This window comes from Dunckerocampus dactyliophorus, chromosome 4 (genome assembly GCF_027744805.1).
Source record: "Dunckerocampus dactyliophorus isolate RoL2022-P2 chromosome 4, RoL_Ddac_1.1, whole genome shotgun sequence".
NCBI classification, from domain to species: domain Eukaryota; kingdom Metazoa; phylum Chordata; class Actinopteri; order Syngnathiformes; family Syngnathidae; genus Dunckerocampus; species Dunckerocampus dactyliophorus.
Window position 1 is genome coordinate 9,751,105 of NC_072822.1, and position 23,533 is coordinate 9,774,637.

Below are 23,533 nucleotides of genomic sequence, written 5' to 3' on the forward strand. Positions count from 1 at the left end.
ATAATGCACACAGAGAGGAATGCAGACCCTTGACTCCCCTCTGGTGCCCTGGGTTAAGCCTAGCACATAATCATGCTGCACTGAGGTCATGGACGTGTCTTGCGGTCGTGACAGCATAACCACAGAATATGTCACTATAGGGCTATAATCAGATCCTCTACATAGTAACTGTTGTCAAAAAAAGGCAAAGGGTAACACTGGCTAACGTGCTTGAAAGGTTAACATATCCCTTACAAGACATGCCTGTGATTCACAGGGAGGGCCTCCTGTTATTGGTTGGGGGCAAAGGCTGGACGACAAGTCCGGACATGTCAATGCCAGTCCGGACATCCCCATTAAGAGGCCGCTTGGTTCTAAAAGTAGAGAGAGATGGTGCGCATGGATCAAATGTCTGGTTGTTTACAGGGTGTTTGCCCAATGACACAGATAGGAACATGCAAGACAAGGAAACAGGTGATGGTCCATCGTGCTCTTCTAACATCATGACATTAAGCCAAAAAACAAACAAAAAAAAGGAGTAAAAAAGTGGGGATGTGGACTTCAATGTATGTTGACAGGGTAGTGTAGCCTGCTGTTTAGAATGTACAGGGTTTCTAATCCCTGATTTGTAATAATGCTGGGAGGTTGTTACTCAGTAATGAACAGTGTTGAAAGCTGAGACACATCTGTTAAAGCGTTAAATACCATAAATTCTGGACTTTTAATCGCACATGAATATAAGCCGCACCCACCATATTTAAGGATTTTTTTTTTAATTACATAGGCCGGACATGTCTATAAGCCGCAGGTGTCCATATAACATGGGATATTCACACAGAAAGACACACTATAAACCATGCAACTTTGCCTACCTACACTCGATGTTCCAAGCGTCATTCGTTAGCTCCCATGAGACTTGAGATGCTTTTTTTCCCATTGGAGTTTAACAGCTGCCTTGGTCCAAGCAGTCCAAGCAGAAGCTGTAGTAATTCTACACTTGATCAAACCTAAGACTTGTCAGCTCAAACACGATTGCTGCATAAGGCTTCAAAAACGTGATATTAGTAACTGCACACACAAAATTTACAGAGAAAAAAAAAGATTTGTACATATATAGGCCGCACATTTTTAGAAACTTTTGAATAAATTAATGCTTCCCCCCCCCCCCCCCCCCCCCCCCAAAAATAGTGCCGAACAGTGCATGTAATATGGCTAGTTAAACAGTAGTCTAACAGAAAAGTCATTAATCACTGTCCTCCTTCAGGGAACTAAAACCACTAAAGTAGTCTTCTTCAGCACCACAATTGAACAGCCTCATAATTCCTTCGTCACACACTTTGTCAGTCTCTCTCTCTGTTTCGTTGTCATTCTTTGAGTCACTTCTGTCCCGAGGCAAATTTGCCATTTAACCCGAGCTATGCTCTTTAACACCGAACACCGTAGTCCAGACTTTTGAAAACCCATTGGTGATGATGGTCCGAGCGGTCCAAACAGAAGCTGTAGTAATTCTAAGCTTGATCAAAACGATTCAAAACGTGGTATTAGCTTCCACTTCACTGTCCACATCACTACTTCCTGAAGTTGCACTCTAAGCATCATGGGAAATGTAGTTCTCAGCCACAAATTAGCCGCTCCCTAAATCTTAATTGTTCAGGGCCTTATTATTCTACTATAACCATTTTCCTCCACTTTCGTGGGGTCCAGGCTGTATAGGCAATGTTCTGATCAGGAAACGTCCACATATGCCTGTTCCTGCCCACCCACAGAGGGGATTCCAAGCCATCTGAGACACCATATTCCATCTTGCGTGCCCTCAGAGGAGGAAACCTCAACGTACAGGTCATTGGGTGTCATTGGAGGAGAGGAAAGGAGGAAACTGCAAGGTAGAGGTTTCCTCCTCGTTGGCCATGCACACACTGCCTCACCAGTGTGGTAGTAGTAGTCTGTAGGGGTGTCACAAGACAACCAACTCACGAGGAGACGATGCACACAATTGGGTCTACAAGAACAAGCCAAGGTTCTAACATACATTTTCTTAAAAAGTGACAAAGTGACAAATGAGTTTGATTTTTCCCTGAGGTTATATTTCTCCTCTCTTGTTGAGAGGACTGTGCCATTGTTCACAGTCTAATTGGGTTCTGGCTGCCCTGTTCTTGCGATACAGCTTTTCTCCAAACGAGAAGTCTTGTCACGTTTTAATGTCACCCTCTCAACAACAACCCTAGTAGTCTGTATTAGATGCCTGAGTCACCTAAAGAGTTTCCTCTCCAAAACGGAAGGCATAGATGGGTAAGTTCAGATCACTTTCCTACAATAGAATGGAAATTGTGAGCCAAAGGACATGCTCCAAAATGTTGCACAAAGACATCCCGGAAATGTCCCAGCAGTGCATATTGTCTTCCATTTTCAGCCCCTGTAGGTGAAGGTGACCATATACTTTTGTCCATATAGTGTAACGTGGAAGCAAAAGTGCAACAAAGTGACTGGCTGTGTCCATTTCTTTGTTTCCTGAGGCCAGAGTACATCCTCTGTGAGTCCGCCAACGTGCTTAGACCTCATTCATGTGTAATGTAGCAGACAGAGCAGATTACACTCTTTCCTTCATTCTTCATTCGCTCAGCTAACCCTAGGCAGCCCTCCCTGTCAGTGCCTTGTCGCCCACTGTCTCTGTTGAGATGTCACGGTCTCTGTTGAGATGTTTGTTTGCTGATGGCACTGACAGACCTGATGTTCATGAACTGAAATTGGCGAAATGTAACAAAATGCTTACCTGGAGATCAGCAAAGCGTACAAGTGTATTCGAAGGTAAAAATAAGTGCCGTGCCGAAAAATGCGTACATGTTTGCAGGTCTGGACTGCACTCTCAGGATAGGAACAGCACATTAAGCACTTTACACACACTATAAACCTTGCAATCCTACCCGCACTCGGCATTCCCAGCGTCACTCGCTCGCAACGTGTGACTGTTTTTACTACGACCAAGCAGAAGTCGTAGATATTCTACATTTGATCAAAGTTATTTAAGATTTGTCAGATGAAAACACATTCGCTGCATAAGACTCCTATCAAAGCATGTGATCGTAGAGTCTAATTCGGACCTGCTTTGTGGTTTGGCACTCTTAAGCATCATGGGAACTGTCTAGTTATTTTAGCGTAAACATAAAAGGTAATCTATTGCAATCTATTTTACATGTGTCTTTACATAACTACATAAATGTTTAGTAGCTGCCGTCATTATTTTAACTTCTTTAATTTTTAATTTTGGTTTCAATTTGTGGAAAAGTTCAACAGTTAAAAGCATGATGCTTAGGTCAACCATGCCAAGTTATAAAACATTTCAAAATGTACCTTCTGTTTTCCCCTCCTATATTTTGTTACTGTATTTTTCTTAAAGTAATGTTAAAATATCGTCGTGTCGCTCTCGTGAACCTAATATCGTGTATCGTGTATCGTCTCGTCTCGTGAGCTGAGTGTATCGAGTGAGTGAGTGACACCCCTATTTAATAGATTAGTGAAACACCAGATACCAAACACCAAATACGTAGACGCACATACACGCACATGCAGACACATAGTTCAGTTCCAAATATGAAAACTGTAAATAGTTCATGGCGTTTTTTGTAAATACTGTAAATTGTTATTTTGAGGTAAAAAAAAAAAAGTGTTGTTTATGTTGTGGTATAGTTGTTTAGATATTTGAGCTGTCACAAAAGCAAAAAATAATTGTGTCAAAGTGCATGTTGTGCTTGAAATGTATCTTTTCACAAAGCTCATTTTCTCCCTTTTCTAGTCAGCAACCTATGTTCTACTGCTGATTACTAAAGAACGGAAAAAGGTAGAAACAAACTTTTTTGTTTTTCTGATGAAAGACGGCAATCTAATCTTTCTTTTGGTAGGTTTTATGTTTATATACAGTAGCCATAGAACACAATATTCTGTGTGCCTTGAAACATAAGTCAAAATCATCTAAAATGGCCGGTAATGAATGGGTTGTCTTATGGAAAATGCTGGCGTTGAATGAGTTAAATATTACTAAAATGCAAAAGGTATGTTCAATGTTAATTTGTTCCTGTTCCAGTTCTGTCCTATATTCATCTCGGTTGAGAAACAAAGATCGGTTTAAGTGGCCTGCAGATAGGTATCGGCAGCACGTGTTTTCTTAAGTACTTCAAGAGCATTCTGAAGAGTCCCATATTGGTTGTGTGCTGTGGACAGTGCTGTGACCCAATGCGGTATGTTTACATACGCTCACTCATCCATCTCACACACAATGGAGGTGGAGGAGTGGTGGGCAATGAGGCATATAGTCCACAGCCTATTTTATTGCAGTGAACAATGGCTGCATAGAGCTGCTTTGAAAATATCTACTTATTTGTTTCGGAGTTGGACTGAGACAATGCCTTGGGGCATTAGGTAATTCAGTGTAGCAAGACTATGACTCAAAAGATAGGAATAATCGCAATTTACTACTTGCATGAATCTTGTTTTTCTGTTTAAGACGACAGATTCTTTCATCGCACAAAAGCGCAGTTAAACAATTACACAGGATGATCAACTTTGATTGTGAGGTATGTTGTTTGATAGGTTCACCGTCATGTAACCACACAGATGGCTCCTTTTCGAGACCCTTCGCCAGCAACTGTGACACTGTCGCAGACCGAGGCAGACAGGGTGAAAAGAGAGCATTAAAAACGAGCTGGCATATGAGTAAGACCCACAGGTTTGGCATCCAGTGGTCTTGGCAGAAACACTGCTAAAGATGGCTGAGTGCATTCCCATCCCTGGCAGAACAAATGGAACTGTTGTTCGGGTTCAGACAAGCTGGCCCTCGGAAAGGACACTGCGGGAGTAAGGTGGAGGGGTGGGCGGACGAGACAGGGACAGATGAGGACACTGGTGAAGGGTGGCACCCTTGCATTGCTCACACCAACCACATCCAGCTCCAGCAAACAGCCCCAAACTGTTTCCAGAGGGATCAATTTGGAAGAATTAAAAGGGATAGTTTGGATTTTTTTGACATGAAGTTGTATGACATCCCCATCAGCAGTGAACTGTATCAACAGTGACTCCCCCCCCCCCATTTGGTCTCATCATAAACATAAACTCATCATAACATCATAAAAACGTCTACTAAAAAAAAATCTGACCTCACAAATCGCTCGGTATTTGTCTCCCGCCGTGTCCATGCGCACTGTCGCCTCTCTGTTCATGAGTATGTGACGATGGGGATGTCATACAACCTCATCTCAAAAAATCCGAACTAACCCTTTAAGGTCAGACTTGCATGTTATAAATAAAACACAGAAAATTCTCCACACCAAAAGTTTCTTTTCTGTTCTGAAACTGTTCTGAAACTTAGTCTGCTTGAAAATGGAAGCACAGACTATAGACTAGGGGCATCCAGAGAGCAGCCTAGGGCCATTTGTAGCTTGCAGGTCTTTTTTTTTCCCCTTGGCACATGGCAGATTATTAACCACGGCCAGTATCACATTCCTAAGGATGATTTGGGACAATTTGCTAAAAAACACTGACATAAAAGGGTTCAAGAAAAAAAGTTGAAGCGTTTTGTGTATCTGTAGCTTTAATGCTAATGAGCTGTGTTTGTCCATGCCTGTCTCGACATTATATGGGTCCAAGATAGCGTATCTTAACCAACATTGAATTGAAAAGGTTAAGAATACAACAAGTAGCCAATTGTCGTTCCTTGTTTCCATATGCGGCTCTGGGTGGAAAAGGTTTAGTCACCCCAGCATAGACAATACTAAACACCAGTATCAACACCAGTGTGGCTGTCCTCTTCCCTCTGCCACTGTTCAAGAGAGGAGCTGCCATCTCAGTAGCAATGTTAACAACCGTTTGGCACACGGAAAGATTTGTGATAAACTAAGCAGAACTGTTAGGCTAGATATGGCCGCATTTGTTTATGTGCTTCATAACAATGCACCCCAGTGAAGACAATGGAAACATGGCTGACCTACATGTTTATGCTTGTTGGACACGTGGGTGAGTAGATGAGTGTATGCACTCAACACAGCAGGGAATTCTTGTAACTGTAGACAAATCACTTCCAACACTCTCTAACCTTTCTGTAAATTTAATCCAGATACTGAAAATGATTTTCTAGCCAAGGACCACCCCGATCCAATGTATTTTACATACACAGACACACACAGGGTTAAAACAATGCCCATCATATGTGCAACAGGCACAGAGTAATAACATGAAAACAGATGTTGCGAGGTTGGATTAATTATTACACAAACAGCTTATCCACAGAGACATGGCTCTATTCCCAAGGGTGTTTTTGTGGTCCAAGTGTGCAGGCCAGAAGAAAAGTCTTCCTAAACATAGAAACTTTTGATAACATTTTTATCACATTAATCAGATTTCAAATTAATCATGCTTAATCACTATTTGCCACTATGTGTGAAATATTTTTGCTGTATTCTATGAGTAGAAAGATAAAGAGAGGACACAATTATATATATTTTGCATATTTGTTGATTTATTACTCAACACCCAAAACTATAAAGACAAGCGAACACAGTACTAGCAGAAAGCAAACTTTGATTTATAAAAATGTGTAAAGGGAGAAAAAAAGACAAGCTTTAACATCTGCTTGCGTCTACACTCATCATTAGTACTAAACACCTCCCTTGCGTCTGACAGCTACAAAAGTTAACAGCATATACGATTCGCATTAAAGACAATCCTTGCTGATGCAGATGCAACACAACTAACTGCCTCCCTCCCCACCTTGCTCTTGGCAGAGCAGAGCGATTTCCACCTGGATGGCCTTCAACTATGTGCCAAGAGGATGTCACGGCAGCTCCATATCCTCTGTGTGACAGTGTAATTCTCTCTGCCCTGCAGCCATGTCTGCAAAACTCAGACAGTTTACATGTTCATGTGGCTACATCGCACTGAGGAAGAGTGACATGCCAAGTATTCTGCACATTCATTTGATTTCTGGCACTCGCAGATTAACCCCTCCGACATGAGCTGTCAGAGGTGTGATAAAGTCAAAGCGGGAGGTGCGTTTGATCTTTCATTGAGTTCGGGGGGGTAACACCACCATGTGGTTGAGTCTTTCGCTGCTGAGTCTTTCGCTTTGTTACATTTTAATATATGATTACCGCTACCTGAGCAGCATTTTACTGCCGATCATCACAGTAATGACCCTATTATGTGGATGAATGGACATGAGGAGCAGGAATCTGTCATAGTTCAGACATTATACAACCCAAGTATGTAGAAAGAAATCTGATATGATTTGATAATTTGCTATTTCACACTTGATTACAGAGTTGAAGTAAATTGAACTACATTTCTAAATTCACAGCCAAAAAGTGAAGTTCCTTCCTTGTAATACCATATGATGCAAAAAATAGTTCATATTTTAACACAGACCTGCAAAAAAGCTGTAATATGCATGCCAGTGCATTGATGTCGCGCCACCTGCGTGTCCACTCTTCTTCTGATTACCCTTTGTCTTGCCTCCGCTGTACACGGTAGCACCGTAGTAAATGTACAAATTGCTGGCGATGTGTTAAAAACACAAACACGACACATACTGTTGGGAGTGTGACCGAGTTGCACATTTAATTACTAAAAACTTACAGGTCCCAAGTCTCCTGTTATGCAAAAATGATTTTTAATGACATTATAACAGCAATGTGTCATTAGAGCCTGTTTGTGAGAACGAAATGTGAGAAAAATCCAGTGTCTCCCTCACTTGTTTGCTCCACTTTTGAGAGACGAGGCACTCGGTTTTGAAGTTCCAAGTTTTCATGATGTCATGAAGGAAAAACCTCCTTGCTCATGAACATAATACTGCCTCAGACCCGCCCCTAGCAAGATGAGGCTGTCCGGTGTATACACCCACCACTTCGTGGAAGAAAACTTTGTTTAAAAAGAGCAGGCTTCGTAACACATCTTAAAATAAATCCTGAAGCTCTGCCAACTATCTGACTACTACAGACGTGGGAGCTGTAAGTTTTATCATATACGTAGTTTTCCTTCAGTGAATATCCTAACCTAACATGATATTAATGTTAAAATGTAAAATTATAATGTCAATATAATATAGATAAAATGATACAAGACTTTTAACATACACTTAAGACAACAAATGGGCACATGTTCATCGTTCACCTATAAAGACATGACAAAGCCATGCAAGATGGCAGAAACACCCCCAACCTCCTCGCACCACTCTCCATTTAGGCTATCAGACAAAGCTGCAGAAGTAAAATGACCTGGTGACTGATAAAAGCTCTTGGGAGAGGTATGTCTGGTCTCATCAATGAACCCAGAGACAGCGTTATTTATATTCCACAGACAAAAGAACAAGACTGACTTTGCTCTCACCTCAACGAATTAGGAAAATGGGGATTAGTCTGTGCTACTTCTGGATCAATCTTTGTCCACATGAAGTCTAACATGTTTTTGAGCTCTGGCCAAAAAGAATCCAGCAACAAAGCCAAGCTAATTTCTTATTTTTTCATGGGAAGATTCGAGATGAGCTTCTTATGGATTCTGCAATGTAATTTAAATCCAAATTAAGCCACAGTGTCGGCTTAAAGTCTTCAGGACATGTCCCTTTGCTTCACCCTCCACAGACGGGCCACAGCACTGTCCCGGTCCTGGTCCTGCCCTCCTGGCCTGCAGGTCATTGGACGCGCTGATTACCCACAAGTCCTTGACACAAGAGAAATCTGCACGCTTTCATCTGTGTCGGTGGGTCGCCCCTCAAAGCCTTGTTACAGGATTGGCGCTCGCCAATTAGCACAATTAGCTTTTGGCAAGCTGCCGGGGGCGTCACATGGCACCAGCTTTGCACTGATGTTACCTGACAAGCCCACAGATCAGTCATGTCTGCCATCGCAGGGGGTAAGTTGGTTCAAGAATGGAGAGCAAAATGAAGAAATGGCGCTTCAATCAAACAAAAATCAGGACACCCCATGACTGCACATCTGCACACAAAAGGGTGAACATTTGGCAAAACATACACCCCTATTGTGTCGCCTGTGCTATTATTTTTCTGAAAAATACACCATATGGTGACACTGTGATAAACCCTAAAGTTTGACCCTGTAAGTCAGACTGACTTTCTTGGACAGCTGAGTGTACTCTACAAAACACCCAGTGTAACTCAATTGAGAAACATGGCCGCCATCAAGCAAAACATCTTGATGGGGGGGATGACTTAACAACTAAATGCCAAAAAGTAATTGACCATTTGTGTAATGATCAGAAATGAAAAAAGACTAAGACATACAGTAGACTGGCACATATTTTATGAAATTCCACCCAAATGTATTGTTACATAATATGCATTATGAAGTATTGCTTGATGTGTTTCACTGGGTCTTGATCATTTCTGGATCCTGACCAAAAGTGCCTTTTGTCTTTCCAACAAAGGGAAAGTGTACATTTTTTTTGCAATAATGTTTTCACGAAACATTCTCAAAGGGGGTTCACAGGTCAAAGCTGTCAAACGAGAATAAAATATAGGTGCACAACGGCTTTATGTGGGGAAACTTAACCAAATTAAGAGTGTGTGCGTGGGGGTACAGTATAAGAGAGGAACATCTGGAGGTGGTTGTGCCATGAAGGAATGCAGATGTTCGAAGTAAGAGGCTTTGGACACAGCACAGATTGACATTGCATCAATATACAGTACATGTATGTGTGTGTGGGCCCAGTTTATAGTGTTTAATCATCTTTGAAAACATACACCAACATCTGACAAGTTCATGTTGATGTTGGAGGCCAACAACAGTCGAGTAACAGGATGCTCAATATGGCTATAATTCGCTTCCAATCTCACTACTAGGCTGCAAGTTAGAATTCATCATAGAAGATTTCCATCAGTCTTCTTCACCTTCATGAAAATTAATTTTGTTGTCTTGGAACACGCCTACAGAGAGCTATGTATTAAAAAAAACACACACACACAAGCAGAACTTGTGGCCTGGATAGCATTGCTGTGCAGATAAAAGAACCCCAGACGATTTCGTGGCGAGATATGTGGAAGGCAAGGTCTGGGGCAACGCGTTCTGCAACAGTACCAGTCTCATTTGGAGATTTATGTTTTCCCAGCTCTCTGGCTTTTGCCTTCAGCTTCAGCGGTGTAATCTTTTTGGCAGGCTGGACTGACAATCTTAGGTAACGCTATTTGAGATCACTATCACCCATCAAAACAAGAAGCCAGGAAGTGTTCCGTCTGTCATTATCACAATTCTCCCAGCACAGTGGTTTTCCGCCTAGCATCAACTCCAATCATTACGGTTTCCTTACAAGTGACCTTGTGCAACTTTTTTTTGTTTTTTTAAACCTTTCCAGCTGAAGATGAAGACAACAGTGTCATATGGACATAGGACATACATGCCAGATGGTGCTGGTGCTCTGTAGCATTCCTGAAAGTCAACAGTGGATTGAGCCCACAACAAGCACCAAATCCTACAGCAGAAACATAACTTTCTGATTCACACAAGTGTGCACATCTGCAGGGCTGCTTATGATTGGGCGTGTTGGAGCTAAACACCTTGTCTGACAACACTCAAGCTCATCTGGTGGTCCTGATGAAGAGACAAAATAAACGAGTGACTTGATTACCATGCCTGAACTCCATAGACACTCGAATGAAAACACATTCCTCTCAGTGAATTCCCCCTCTTCCTGTTATGGTGTTTATTCCTCCCTTGCACAAAACTATGACAATGCAGATGAAATCCTGAAAATAAAGACTGCACTAGAATGTCTCATCCTCATCAAAAGTGAAGTAGCCCCAAATAAAAACTGTGATTTGTAAAATCTTTTCAAGGTAGAGCTTACACATAAAACTGTTTTCAAATAAACCTTGTGTGTTATTCTCTATAATCAAATGAAATGAAGCGCCTCGGGTAATGCTGAAATGTCAGAATACCTGGTTTACTTGCTCTACAGTAGAGATGGTTGTAGCTCAATGCATCTTTGATTGCTTTAGAGAAAGGTAAAAAAAAAAAAAAAAAAAATACTGCATCAGTACACTGCAGTGTACCGAGTGTAAGGCTCAAAGACAGGTGATCATACACACGGCATAATTGTCAAAGCGTCCTCGAGGAAAAAAAGAAATGAAAATGAGGGCTGTCAAATGATTAAAATTTTGCAATCACAAGTTAATCATGATTAATCACTATTTGCAACTACTGTGTGTCTGAAAGATGCCCATTTTCACTGTATTCTATTAACAGAAAGATAAATGACAGGACACGATTATGTATATTTGTATGTATTAACAACTCCAAAAGAAGTAACCACTTAAACCAAGCGAAAAAATACCACAAGTCTGCAAATCCTTTTGCCAAACACTAGTCTTTTAATAGTGGCAGATCATTTGAATCACACTTTCACCGTGTTACGAGCAATGAAGTGTTTCGTTCGAAAATATAATTTAAATTTTGATTGTATTTCCTTGGATTTGCGAGCATACTTAAATGCAGTAAATTGTATTTCATTTTCCAATTTGTACAAATTGCACAAAATTGTAGTTACAAAATGAGCGATAAGAATATCCACTCATTGTTTTTCTCAATGTTTATGTTAATTTAGACCACGCCTACATGAATAATAAAGACGTTGTGATGAATTACACTGCTGTTGGTAAATAATAAAGAAGAATAAAGTTATAAAAGTGTCAGGCTCTGTGTGACTCTGTGGGGACGCTACACCGTGCCTCCGTCTGCCATTATAAGAGGTGCGGCTTGTCATGATGTGCATGCGTTTATTACGTTCAAAATGTAAACAGAATTAATTAAATCACTGAGCTACCGCCATTAAGGGATTATGTTTGACATCTCTAATAAAAACATTTCATTTGAACAGTACTGACATACGTAATTAGTATTTATTGACATGAAGTAGTTAATAGCTCCATCCAGGGTTGCACAATCCCATATGTAGCAGCTTAAATGAGGCGCACAGTAGGGCTGCATGAAAAATGTAAAAAATTAATAATAATAAAATAAATAAATTTTTAAAAAATTCAATCGCAACCTCAATTCACACTAGCATACAATCTAATGTTTAAAATTGTATTTCACAAACTGCATCACAGACAAACTGCCATTTTAATCAAGGAGTCACGCTACACTGTATTGGACTGGCCGACACACTCCTCCATCTCCATGTTCCCCAGCAAGCCGGGGCGAGATGGCTCCGCCGCCCTAGTCAGCAAGGCACTCTGGCTATCAGTTTGCAGGACAAGCGATTGCATGAATTAACTGAGTTTTCCTTTTGACTTGTCTTTCCAACATGCGTCAATGTTGTGGAGTGAGTGAGGGAGCATGCTGTGTTTTTGACTCATGGATTATTTTCTTTCTTTTCATCCCTCGAAAAAAAGTCAGCAGTCAACTGTCCTTCTGGGACCTCCCATGAAGAATGACAGAAAAACCAGTGGAAGTTTATTTAAAGCAGAACAAGACAATGATAAGTCTCATAATGATGATAACATAATAGAATTGATTTCTTTAAAAGCAAATGGCCCTGAACATGGTGCGTGTGTGTGTGTGTGTGTGTAAAAAAATTGCCACAGAGACATTTCTAAGCAAGAAAATCGTGATTAAAATGTTTTGCACAATTGTGCAAACCCCAGTGTAGATGTGCCTGTATGTAAATGGGTGCAGTCTGGGAGTCTTGTCAAATCATTCAATTTGAAACAAAACAAAAGCTGAAGGAAAGTTTGAAGTTTTTTCATGATGGACCAACCGCTTTAGAAGGGTTTGTTTTTAGACAGGGGGATAAGGCCATCTTTTTCTGCACCATGATGTTTTTTGTTGCTTCTACTATTTAGTGTTTTAAATAACAAATACAGAAACCAACAGCTGCAAAGAAAAGTTGAGGATAAACCACGGTGCGGCATTGACTGGGTTTTGCGTGTACGAATAGTAAAAAGTAGCTCAAAATGAAGTTACATGTCAGAGATATACATGGCACTTGTCACACAAGCATGCATCTCCTGACATCCCAGGGCCATTACACCATTCTCCACTCAAGCGGAAAAATATGCCCCACCTCCCTCAAATCACTTTCACCACAGCATCCTCACTCTTGATGGTTCCCAGTAAACATCCACCCCTGTCACCCTCCCTCTAAAATATCCTCGAGGAGGTCAACTGAGAGATTAAGACCATTCAAATGGGGTCACAGAGATCAATGATCAAAAAGGGAGCGGGCTCAGCCCCTATGGCACCACTCCACCCCCTTTATTATCAGACTTACTGAAATAGAGACAAAAAGCTGGCTAACAATTACTTCCCTAAACCATGACCCAGCCACCCTCTTAATCTGCAGCGACGGCGGAGGCGTCACCTATGGCTGTCACTGACCGTTGAACCAATCATTGATCAGGACGTCTCCATCGCTTAGCTTAGTTTATTATTTCATTAACAGAGGCAATGTGCAAACACATTCATCTTTACAAAAAGAAAAAAATGTTTTAAAGAATAACTTGGAATTTTGCCCATCATCCACAATCCTTATGTCAGACATGAACACACGTCTCTTTTCTGTGCGATGTAAACATATAAAAACAGCAAAAAAATATATTTTTAAAAAGTAATTAATGCATGTAATGGGACACGCCTATTTCGCCCAGGAAGACCGCTATTAAAACACCTCCAACAAGGTTTTCTGGTTTTATATACTACATGCTGTGACCATGAAATACTATTGAGAAACTGATATATTTATTTATCTGTAATGTACAGACTGAACTTGAAATTGAAACAAGCAAAATGCAACAAAACAAAAAGCAGTGAAGCATACAAACGTATTGAAGAGTCAAATTGAATGCTGAGTATAACAAATTCGTACATGTTGGCAGGTCTGTACTAATATTGAAAGTCTTCTCTGTCTCTCACCCTCACCCTGACAGTTCACCGCGCCCCCTCAGGGGGCCCAGCCCACTATTTGAGAAGCACTGAGTTATGCAGGTATACAAAAAATATACTAATCGAGCCAATAATTATACAGACGATATTAAAGTGTATCTGGCTTATACTTGAGCTTTGCTTTGCTATACAGTCAAGGGGAAAAAGTATTTGATCCCTTGCTGATTTTGTAAGTTGAACAGTCCAGATTTTTTATGGAAGGTTTACTGTAGCAGAGAGAGACACAATGTACAAAAAAAATAATAAAATAACAATAAATAAAGGTTAATGAAAAAAAATTGTATTTTATTGACGGAAAGCAAACCATGTCTTAGTACTTGGGGGAGAAAATCCTTGTTGGCAAGCACTGAGGTCAGACGTTTCTTGTATCTGGTCACCAGGGTCGCGCGCATCTCAAGAAGGACTATTAGCAGAACAGTCCAGTTGCCATCGATTGAATGCCCTGAGAATACAATGACCTGGATGAATGAGAGTATTCACAGGCATGACTCTTAGAGAAACAGACTCAAAGCAGGAGGTTTCCACTGTTATGTTTGACAGTAGGGATGGTGTTGTTGGTGGTCATATTCAGCATTTCTCTCAATTTGATAAGCAGTATTGAACACATTCTGGCAAATTCTTTCAATGAATGAAGTCAGAGCCAGAACATCTCCTAACATTGGCTTGCAGAAAAAGACTGGATTTCTACTCCACGCTGCATGAATTCAAAAGCACTAGGATCAGTCCTAACTTACTCCAGCTAAGCTTATCCAGACGATAATCATACCACTGAAAAAATCTTTACGTGATTCCTGACAAACAAATCAAAATAAGTTCTCGATTGGGCATGTGATTGTGTCAGCAGTCAAGAGGAGTCAAGAGAAAAATGTCCTTTGACAACATACAAAATGTCTGCGTCACTGACTATTTCTGTCAAAACATGGCAAATTGATGATTAATGATATGTTTACACACTCGCTGCTAGAGCGTTGAAAAATCCGTCACTGTCTCCATTCTGCTTCTTGGCACTGATGTCGACATTGTACGGAAGCTGTGACAAGAAAGGCGAAGACAATGTTTTAAAAAAAAAAAAAAAAAAAAAAAACACAGTGTAATAGTGATTACGTTATTTGTGGTAATTCACCTCTTTCTGGTCCTGTAAGGCTACGACACATTTGAGTTGTAGCTCATCTGTGCATTGTAACTCTGCCACAATGCAGAAGAAGATCTTGATTTGGTACAGTGGAAACAGATGTTCTCAAACTCATACCAGGCATTGTTTTCCTCGTGCTGGACTAAAGTTTAAAGGGATGACTCAAGACCACATTACCTCGGGTTTGAAAGAGTGACCAAGGGGGATCTGTCCTGTCATCTAGGGATTTTGACAACAAACAAAGAGTCTTCAAGCTCTTGATTTTGGAGAGGATCTGCCGTCATGGGCATTAAGGTTGGATATACGAACTAGCCCCTTCATCTTTCCATCTTCATCATTTGTGTCATTCCTTCTACTTTCCACAAAAGTGAGCCCCCCCCCATCTCCAGTTTGATTTAGGGCTTACAGACTGTCACCATTTTCTGTTTCTCATATTCCTCTTCTTATGTTAGCAAAAGTGCTAACATAACCACAGAGAGCTATACTTCTAGCCACAAACACATACAGCATTTTCTAAAACAACAGCCTCTCGTGGACGCAGTCCATTAGGCCCCGCCATCCAAACAGACCTGCTTTGTTGAGGTGTTAAATCAACAGGGTGACCTCCCCTCCACTCCTACCCAGCTTCCTTGGGCCCCCCAATGGCAGGAGATTGATGTCAACAAGGAGTTATGTCCCACGTTTCCTTCCAACTCCTCCAGACCCACCAGCACAGAGAGCCCCAGTGAGGCCTGAACAGGTCTGCAGAGCCGTATTGGGTGACCAGCACCTTCCCTCACCCCTGGCTCTAACTGTGCCAGAAACACCCAAATTGTGATGTTGTAAACAAGGAATGCTCCAGAAGACAACATTGGCCAAAGCCAGTGTTTTTGTGTGTTGAGGAATGAGCCACCTTTTTCTGTCAACACAGCGGTTACTGTGAGAAGGAGGACGTCATTTGTGTACAGTGTCATCATCACAGGAGGATTTAGACCTGCTAAATTTGGGTTTATTTCACGAGGCTTTCAAGTCTTGTAACTAGGGATGTCCGATATTGGCGTTTTTGCCGATAACCGATATGCCGATGTTGTCCAACTCTCAATTTCTGATTCCGATATCAACCGACACTGATGTGTAACATCACATATATAATCACGTATATAATTACACACGTGTGTGTGTGTGTGTGTGTGTGTGTGTGTGTGTGTATATATACATATATACATATATATATATATATATATACACACACACACATATATATAGGCTTACATTTCTGTGTAGAAAGGCGCTTTATTAAGTACATTTACTTGGCTTCACTTACAGCGCAGCCTTGCCACATCCAATATGGCGGCGACTTTGACGGACGGCTCGGCAATGCAGCATCTACGTATATGGTTTTGACAAGAGAGCTTTCTGTTTCTCACCGTGCTTTGCTGAACTGTTGTTGTAAATGGTTGCCAAGTTACATGTTTAGAGCTCACATAGTTGTTGGTTATTCTGCATTATTCGTTGGTAGTGTTTTGTCTGTTGTTATCTAGCTATTACGTGGCTGTATGATGTTTTTTTTTTTTAAGCTCTTTCTTTAAAAACACAGTGAGTAAGAATGGTATGTGGAATGTTAACCCCCCCACGATTTATATGGAGCTGGTAAGTTCACTGTGAGCTCTGTTGTTGCTCTGCTTGCTAAATATACTGTAGAGTTACTTCATTCTCACAGACCTGTGAGCAGCACAGTATTAACTACATGATGCAGCAAGTTCAGCAATGAATGCAACAATGCAAATTTTTGACTTTGGCGGTAAAAGCTCTGTATTGGCTTTCATTGTAGGGAAAAAAACGATACTGATGTTGGCTGATATCACATTTTCATGCCAGTATCGGCCTGATAATTATCGGTGGCCGATATTATCGGACATCCCTAGTTGTAACTTTATACACCGGATAATGACTATGAGCGCTCACATTTATACGCTTCAAAATGTCATACTTTGTGGTACATCATTTTAATAAGTATGTGTAAAAGTCTGAGGGCCGCACGGTGGACTAGTGGCTAGCATGTTGGACACACAGTCAGGAGATCGAGAAGATCTGAAGATGTGCCCTGCAATTGACTGGCGACCAGTCCAGGGTGTACCCCGCCTCTGTCCCAAGTCAGCTGGGATTGGCTCCAGCATACCTTAGTGATGACAAGTGGCATAGAAGATGGATGTTATGAAGATATTTAGATGACAGAGTTATCAAAAGGTTCAAACAAAGTCCACAAAGTTTTTATCTGACATTAGTCTCCACGACTTGTTTACAGTGGTGGAGGCACCAACTTTAATTACCTTCGGGTGGAAATCAAAGTAACTCAGATATATTACCGCAACGTTTTGCCAATGATAACATCACAATACAGCAATTAACAATATATTGAGAGAAAATCAGCTATGATATATCAGGACTTGTATATAATGAAAAAGGCAAAACTTGTAGAGACACATACATTTTCTCACAAAAGTGAGTCCATCCCTCACATTACATATTCTATATTCCCAAGGGACAGTACTGAAGAACTACAACTTGGATATACTTTATAGTCAGTGTACAGCAGTATAGATTTACTAACCACTAATCATGACATCACACAGCCATTACTGCCTACATATATGACAACACAAGTGTGTAGTAGGGATGTCTGATCCAATCTTCAGGATCGGGATCGGCTGCCGATCCGCTGTATTTTGAAGATAGAAAATATCAGCTTCCACGAGATCGGGCCGATACGGTTGCCGTATGACGTTCGTAACTCTGGGACAACACTGCAACATGGTACGTGCGCTAATGCGCCTCAAAGCTGGTTGCCTCTCGACTCCCACCATCCGCAAGAAGAAGAAAACACAACACTACCATGCAAGAATGTCCACGGTGCACCGTGGTGGAGTTAATTTCACTTTGGACGTTGGATATTCGGCTCCGGAGCTACAGTGGTAGTTCCCCCTCACTGTGCCATTGTGCAGGGAGCTTGTACAGGGAAGTGCCGCTCCAACCGCTGGTTGTTTATACTGTGTTATACCATGCTAGTTGCTTATACTATGCTGTCAATAAATTACTATTGCGTTGAAGAGAGTGTAACCGAGCGGGTGAGGATTCCCACTAATGTTATGGGAGTACAGAGTGAACAAAAAGACAGTAGCTCAGCTGCAGGAGGCATTTTATTCTTAGCCCACTCGTTTCTCCACTAACTCCTGCCAAATTACCTCAATACGCGGAACATTTCTGGCCTTCAAAATAAGAGCACATCCCATGGGGGTACAAAATAAGGGTGTCACAAAAAGTAGCTTAAATGAGTTGAAAAAAAATGTCATATATTCTAAATCACACCACAAATTGATGTCAAATGATTAGTCCTACCCTAAAAGTATTTTTGCACACCCATTTTTTTTCCAATTTTAGCTTTTATTGGATGGACTTTTATTGGATCTTTTATGATGATCTTTCATGATGTGTAATAAAAAAAGTAAATTCAGCAATATTTTGGTTGAATTATTTTTAATGTTTTGAAGAGCTATTTTCATAACCATATTCAATTCCACAAATTCATATTTGTAACAAAAGCTTATTATTAAAAAAACAAAAAGGATCGGTACCGGATCGGCAACACTATAAAAAGGATCGGATCGGAAGCCAAACAATGTGGATCGGGACTTCCCTAGTGTGTAGCAAGATAATTGTGTCTTGCCTACAGCCACACATGGTGGTACGAGCATTATGGTTTGGGTCTGCATGAGTGATGCAGTTCATAAAAGGAAACATGAATTCCAACATGTACTGTGACATTGTGAAGCAGAACATGATCCCCCCCCCTAGGGAAACTGGGCTGCATGGCAGTTTTCCAACATGGTAACAAGCCTAAACAGACCTCCAAGATGACAACTGTCTTGCTGAGGAAGTTGAAGGTGATAGAGTGGCAAAGTATGTCTCCAGACGTGCACCCCCTTGAGCACCTGTAGGGCATCCTCAAGCGGAGGGAAGGTGGATGAGCACAAAGTGTCTAACACCAGCTCCAGGAGGAGAAATGGAAGAGGATTCCAGTTTCAACCTGTGCAGCTCTGGTGAATTCCATGCCCAAGAGGATTGATGAAGGCATTGAGATTCTATAGAACGGCCTACCCGTCCCCCACAGTTGAACCCCATCAAGCACCTCTAAAACACCATGTCTCATTCCATCCATTGCTGCCATGCCGCACCACAGACTGTCCAGGAGCTGACTAATGCCCTGATCCAGGTGTGGTATGAGATCCCTCAGGAGAGCATCTGTTGTCTTATCAGGGGCATGCTCGGACATTGTAGCTAGGCACATGGAGGCCACACACACACAACAGAGCCTTATTTTGAGAATTTTCCAGACGTTGGATCAGCCTGATTGCTTGATTGTCCCACTTTTATGTTGAGTATTATTCTGAATCCAGACCTCCATGGGTTGATGATTTCCACTAATCATTATCGTTATTTTGTTCTCAATGCATTCCACTATGTAATGAATATATATTTGACACTAGAATATTACATTCATCGAAATCTACACTGTAACGCGTATTACATATGGTACTTATAAAACCTGAGCTCTTTACAATGACCTGTATCGCATTAAGATTGAGAATTGTGTAAATCTTTCAAACATTTCAAGACTGTGCCAAGACTAGTTTTCCCAGGGTTATGGCCATTGATAAAAGGGTGTTCTATATTACATTATGGAACCCAGTTGACATATCACTTATCTAGGAAGTGATCTAGAATAGCTGCTGACATAGAAATTAACCGTCACATGTGAAAAACACAAAGGTTAAAGAACGGTTGTTTCCACTTGACAACATCTAACACCTCATCTGTTTTAACAACAAAACAATTATCTTAAATTACAGTATTTTCATGTAGTTAGCCTCCTAAACACATCCTGACCCAATAAAGAATGTAAAAAAATAAAAGCTTCCACAAAGAAAAGTTTGAGTGAAGTAGGCCTTGTGGCTCAAAACATCTGAAAAGCAACGTGTACTGACCCTGAACATGACTTACGAGTAAAAAGCTAATGGAAATTGTAATGAATAATGAAAAGATACATAGCACACTGGGTCTATATGGTGTCTCCTATAGGATACATGTGACATCATTTAGGTCGCTTGGAAAAAAAGAGCTGGAAGCTGCACGGAGTTTTATTTGATATGACTTCTCAATAGCAAAAAAGTTTGAGACAGAAAAACAAGCAATTCCGGCCAAAAGATGTCTACAAAGATGTAATTGTGCAGTGGTTATGTTTTGGTAATATAAATAACAACTTTCAATTAGAACATAGATTTATAATTCAAAGATCTTAGGCTACTGACTCTCATGTACCCCTGTATAGTGTGAGCCATACTAAATGTGACACATTCACAAGCTGCTACAGGATAGATGATAAAGTGTTGGAGAAGCAGACTTACTGTCAGAGCTGCACTTAGACTGGAGCCACTAGTAGTGAGACATGCTTCAGACATGTAACTCTGGCTACTCTTAAGTGTAACTTTCATTAATATTAAGCACCATGGCAGAGCATTTTGACATTTATCAATAAGTCATGCCAAGACAAACAATTGAGGAAGAACCTCTTATTTTTTTAATAATTTACAATAGCAGGGAGATTTATAATTCAGAAGCAAATACACATTTTTTTAATACGGAAAGTGATGATTGTTGTAATGAGGTTATTACTATGAACAGTTCAAACTGTCATTGCTTAGGTTGTCACTTGCCAATTGAACTGTTTTAAAATACAAGCGTTTTAAACCCATTCCATGCATTAATAAGGAAGGCCCCTTTAAAGTAAGCGTAAAGTGATAGCACAGCAACCTGGGGAGAAGTGAAAATAAAGCCTAGACGGAGACCCCTGCAGATTGCTGAGCAAATGTTTAGTTAACATATGGAGACCTGCTGCTTTCTTCTGGCACACTCCAGAGGCCGGCCGAGCTCACTATTTCCTTGTTGCTTTGTTAAGCGTGTGAGGTACATCATCTGAAGGTAGACATGTCATTACTTCATTGACGGGAAGCTGTACGGAGGCAAGGAAGCACGTGGTGCGGCCAGTGACTGGTCACGGATTTGGTTTCATCTCAGCAACGCTTCTGTTGTGAGTCACTGAATACCAAGTGACACAGTCATGAGTCAGTGACAATGTGCACAAAAGGGCATGGCAACACTCACACTCAATGAATTCAATTTAAAACATAATACCAACTGCATTACTGATAAAGACTTAATTAAAAAAAAAAAACAAGTATGCTCCAACAAGTCAGGTCACTTTTCCACACATGGGAGAAGTGTGTTTTTGTCTTGTGCGCATATTTTGAGGAGTTAAATATTTTCACTGAGAGCCTATTTGTATGTCTATCTGTGAGCCAGTGATGGAGTGCAATGAGAGAACCTGAGAAAGGACTTTGTGGTTATAAATGTCTGAGATAAATACAGTGCAAAAAAATAGCATCATGGTCATCAGAGCTTTAAAGTGTCAATGACGGGTTTGATATAGCTGAGCAAGGCACATGTAGTGCATCAGCAATGACGCCAGCTATCATCACTCCCCAGACCTACTTTATGTAAGTCATTCATGTTGAACTGGCAAAGTGCAAATAAGGCCTTTGGGCGCTACCACATCATCCAGCCACACGTGTCATCAGTGTTTGCAAACAGTTCCCAAAAGTCAATACTGCCAGAAATTGATACAAAGGCGGGTCAAATATGGCAAAGGACACATCACGCTAGGTAAGACCAGTGAGCCAGTTTGCGTGGTGCTCACAGGCTAGATTAACAGGCAACGTGATGGAGCCCGACAAAGAAAGCAGTGTTGTCACCTCCACTGCAAACAGTTTCAATTTAAAAACATCAATGAAATGAGTGGCTTTACGTGACTGTTGCGGCTTGTGCACAAATGCAATCAATCCATACTAATGACTTAAACCAATTGAGGTGCAGTCAAAAGGTTTGGCTCAGAGGTATTTACTTTTAGTCATCATGACACAATGTGGTAGAGGGCTTTTCTCACTCATCATTTCCCAGTGCGGATTTCCCATCCCTTCAGAGCCGGAACACCGGTGGTCCCTGCAAGGAAATACAGATGGCCCTCTCTACAGGCATCCATCTTCGTGAATCCTTTAGAGACATTAAAATAGTCCTCGGCAGATGATGTATGTGCGCGTGTACATATTTTTCGGGAAGCGAAGCTCCAGGTTTTTTGAAATGCGAGTGAGAGTTGCACTGGGAACGCTAGCCGTAACATCCTATACCAAGAGACTCCTTTTGTGAGGGAGGTAGAGAAAAGGAAAGGTGGAACAGACTATCCTTGTTGTTGTTGTTTTCTTATCCCTGCCTCCACAAAGAGTGATTAATTCTGTTCTGCAAGGAGGTGATAACATGACCTACTACTCCATGACTATTCCATGACATTTATGCCTTTGTATCTTTTAACTATTGCTGCAACAAATTGTTGAGCAAGACAAAAGAAAACTATTCTGCTGGCCATGAGTACATTTCATTGTACTCAGGTATATTTAAACATGTAAAGCTTGCAATCAAAATGAAAAAAAGCACCCTAGACTAAACGTGACAACTATGTCGTTCCATCGTGTTTGGGTATAAAAGTTACATGGTGAACAATAATCTGCCAAATAGCAAAACAAGTTTATGTGCTTCCAGGGAGGTTCAAAAACATGCAGGCACATAAAAAAAAGGAATTGGGGGAATTTGTGTTCCTGAGCCCAAAAACTGCTTCATGGACAATTTACTGGCAAGGCTGAAGTGTGAGCGCAAAGAAAACACATGGTCTGTCTGTTCTTGAACCCTGTTGAGCATGTGAATATACTACAAAAGGAGCTCATAATGGATAAATGTACCTCACACACAAATCCACCACTTTATTATGTCAAAGTGTTTCCAAGAGGTCATTTTATAGTATTACAAAAGTTTGAAAGTATAAAACATACAGATTTTTACTCTATAATGCTAATGTTGAAGACATGGATTCATCAAAAGCCTCCTCTCACAAAATGGCATAATGGCCCACATGGCCTAAATGAATTAAGTTTCCCCAGCAGACGGAGACAACTTGGGACAGGCGTATTATCCAACATGTCTGGTTCACTGTCAGGGTGCAGCCCCAGATAGTAGTACACTCCCATCATCTCAATATTCAATCACTGTGCAGATCAGTGCAGTGCACTGAGTGGCACATTCCTGCATAAATCCATCTCTGGCCATCAAACAATGCGGCCCGCACAAGCACATTACATGCGGCCAACACAATGGTGATGATATCCCAAGGGTATAAATCGATAGCCTATATCCTGTGCACTTCAGCTAGGGGTTGTGCTTGTGTAATGTCAGTTAAATACCAGCTTACGAATAGAGCAGAATCTGGTTTAAAAAAAAAAAAAAAAAAAACTCTGGTTTTCATTCATTATAGATCAAACTCCCTTGGACAAACTATACTTGCAGCAAG

At 40.9% G+C, this 23,533-nt stretch overlaps 1 protein-coding gene and 1 long non-coding RNA gene across 3 annotated transcripts in view; both read right to left on the reverse strand.

Annotated features, from left to right (window-relative positions):
- Positions 1 to 23,533, reverse strand: part of LOC129180247 (ADP-ribosylation factor-like protein 15) — a 111,710-nt gene that overhangs the window by 22,829 nt on the left and 65,348 nt on the right. The gene's annotated exons all lie outside the window — the stretch shown is intronic.
- On the reverse strand, positions 1,214 to 23,526 carry LOC129180248 (uncharacterized). Its single transcript, XR_008570121.1, has 3 exons — positions 15,037 to 23,526; positions 14,868 to 14,943; positions 1,214 to 14,355 (listed from the first exon to the last, which is right to left on the reverse strand). It is a non-coding gene; the product is annotated as an uncharacterized LOC129180248 (long non-coding RNA).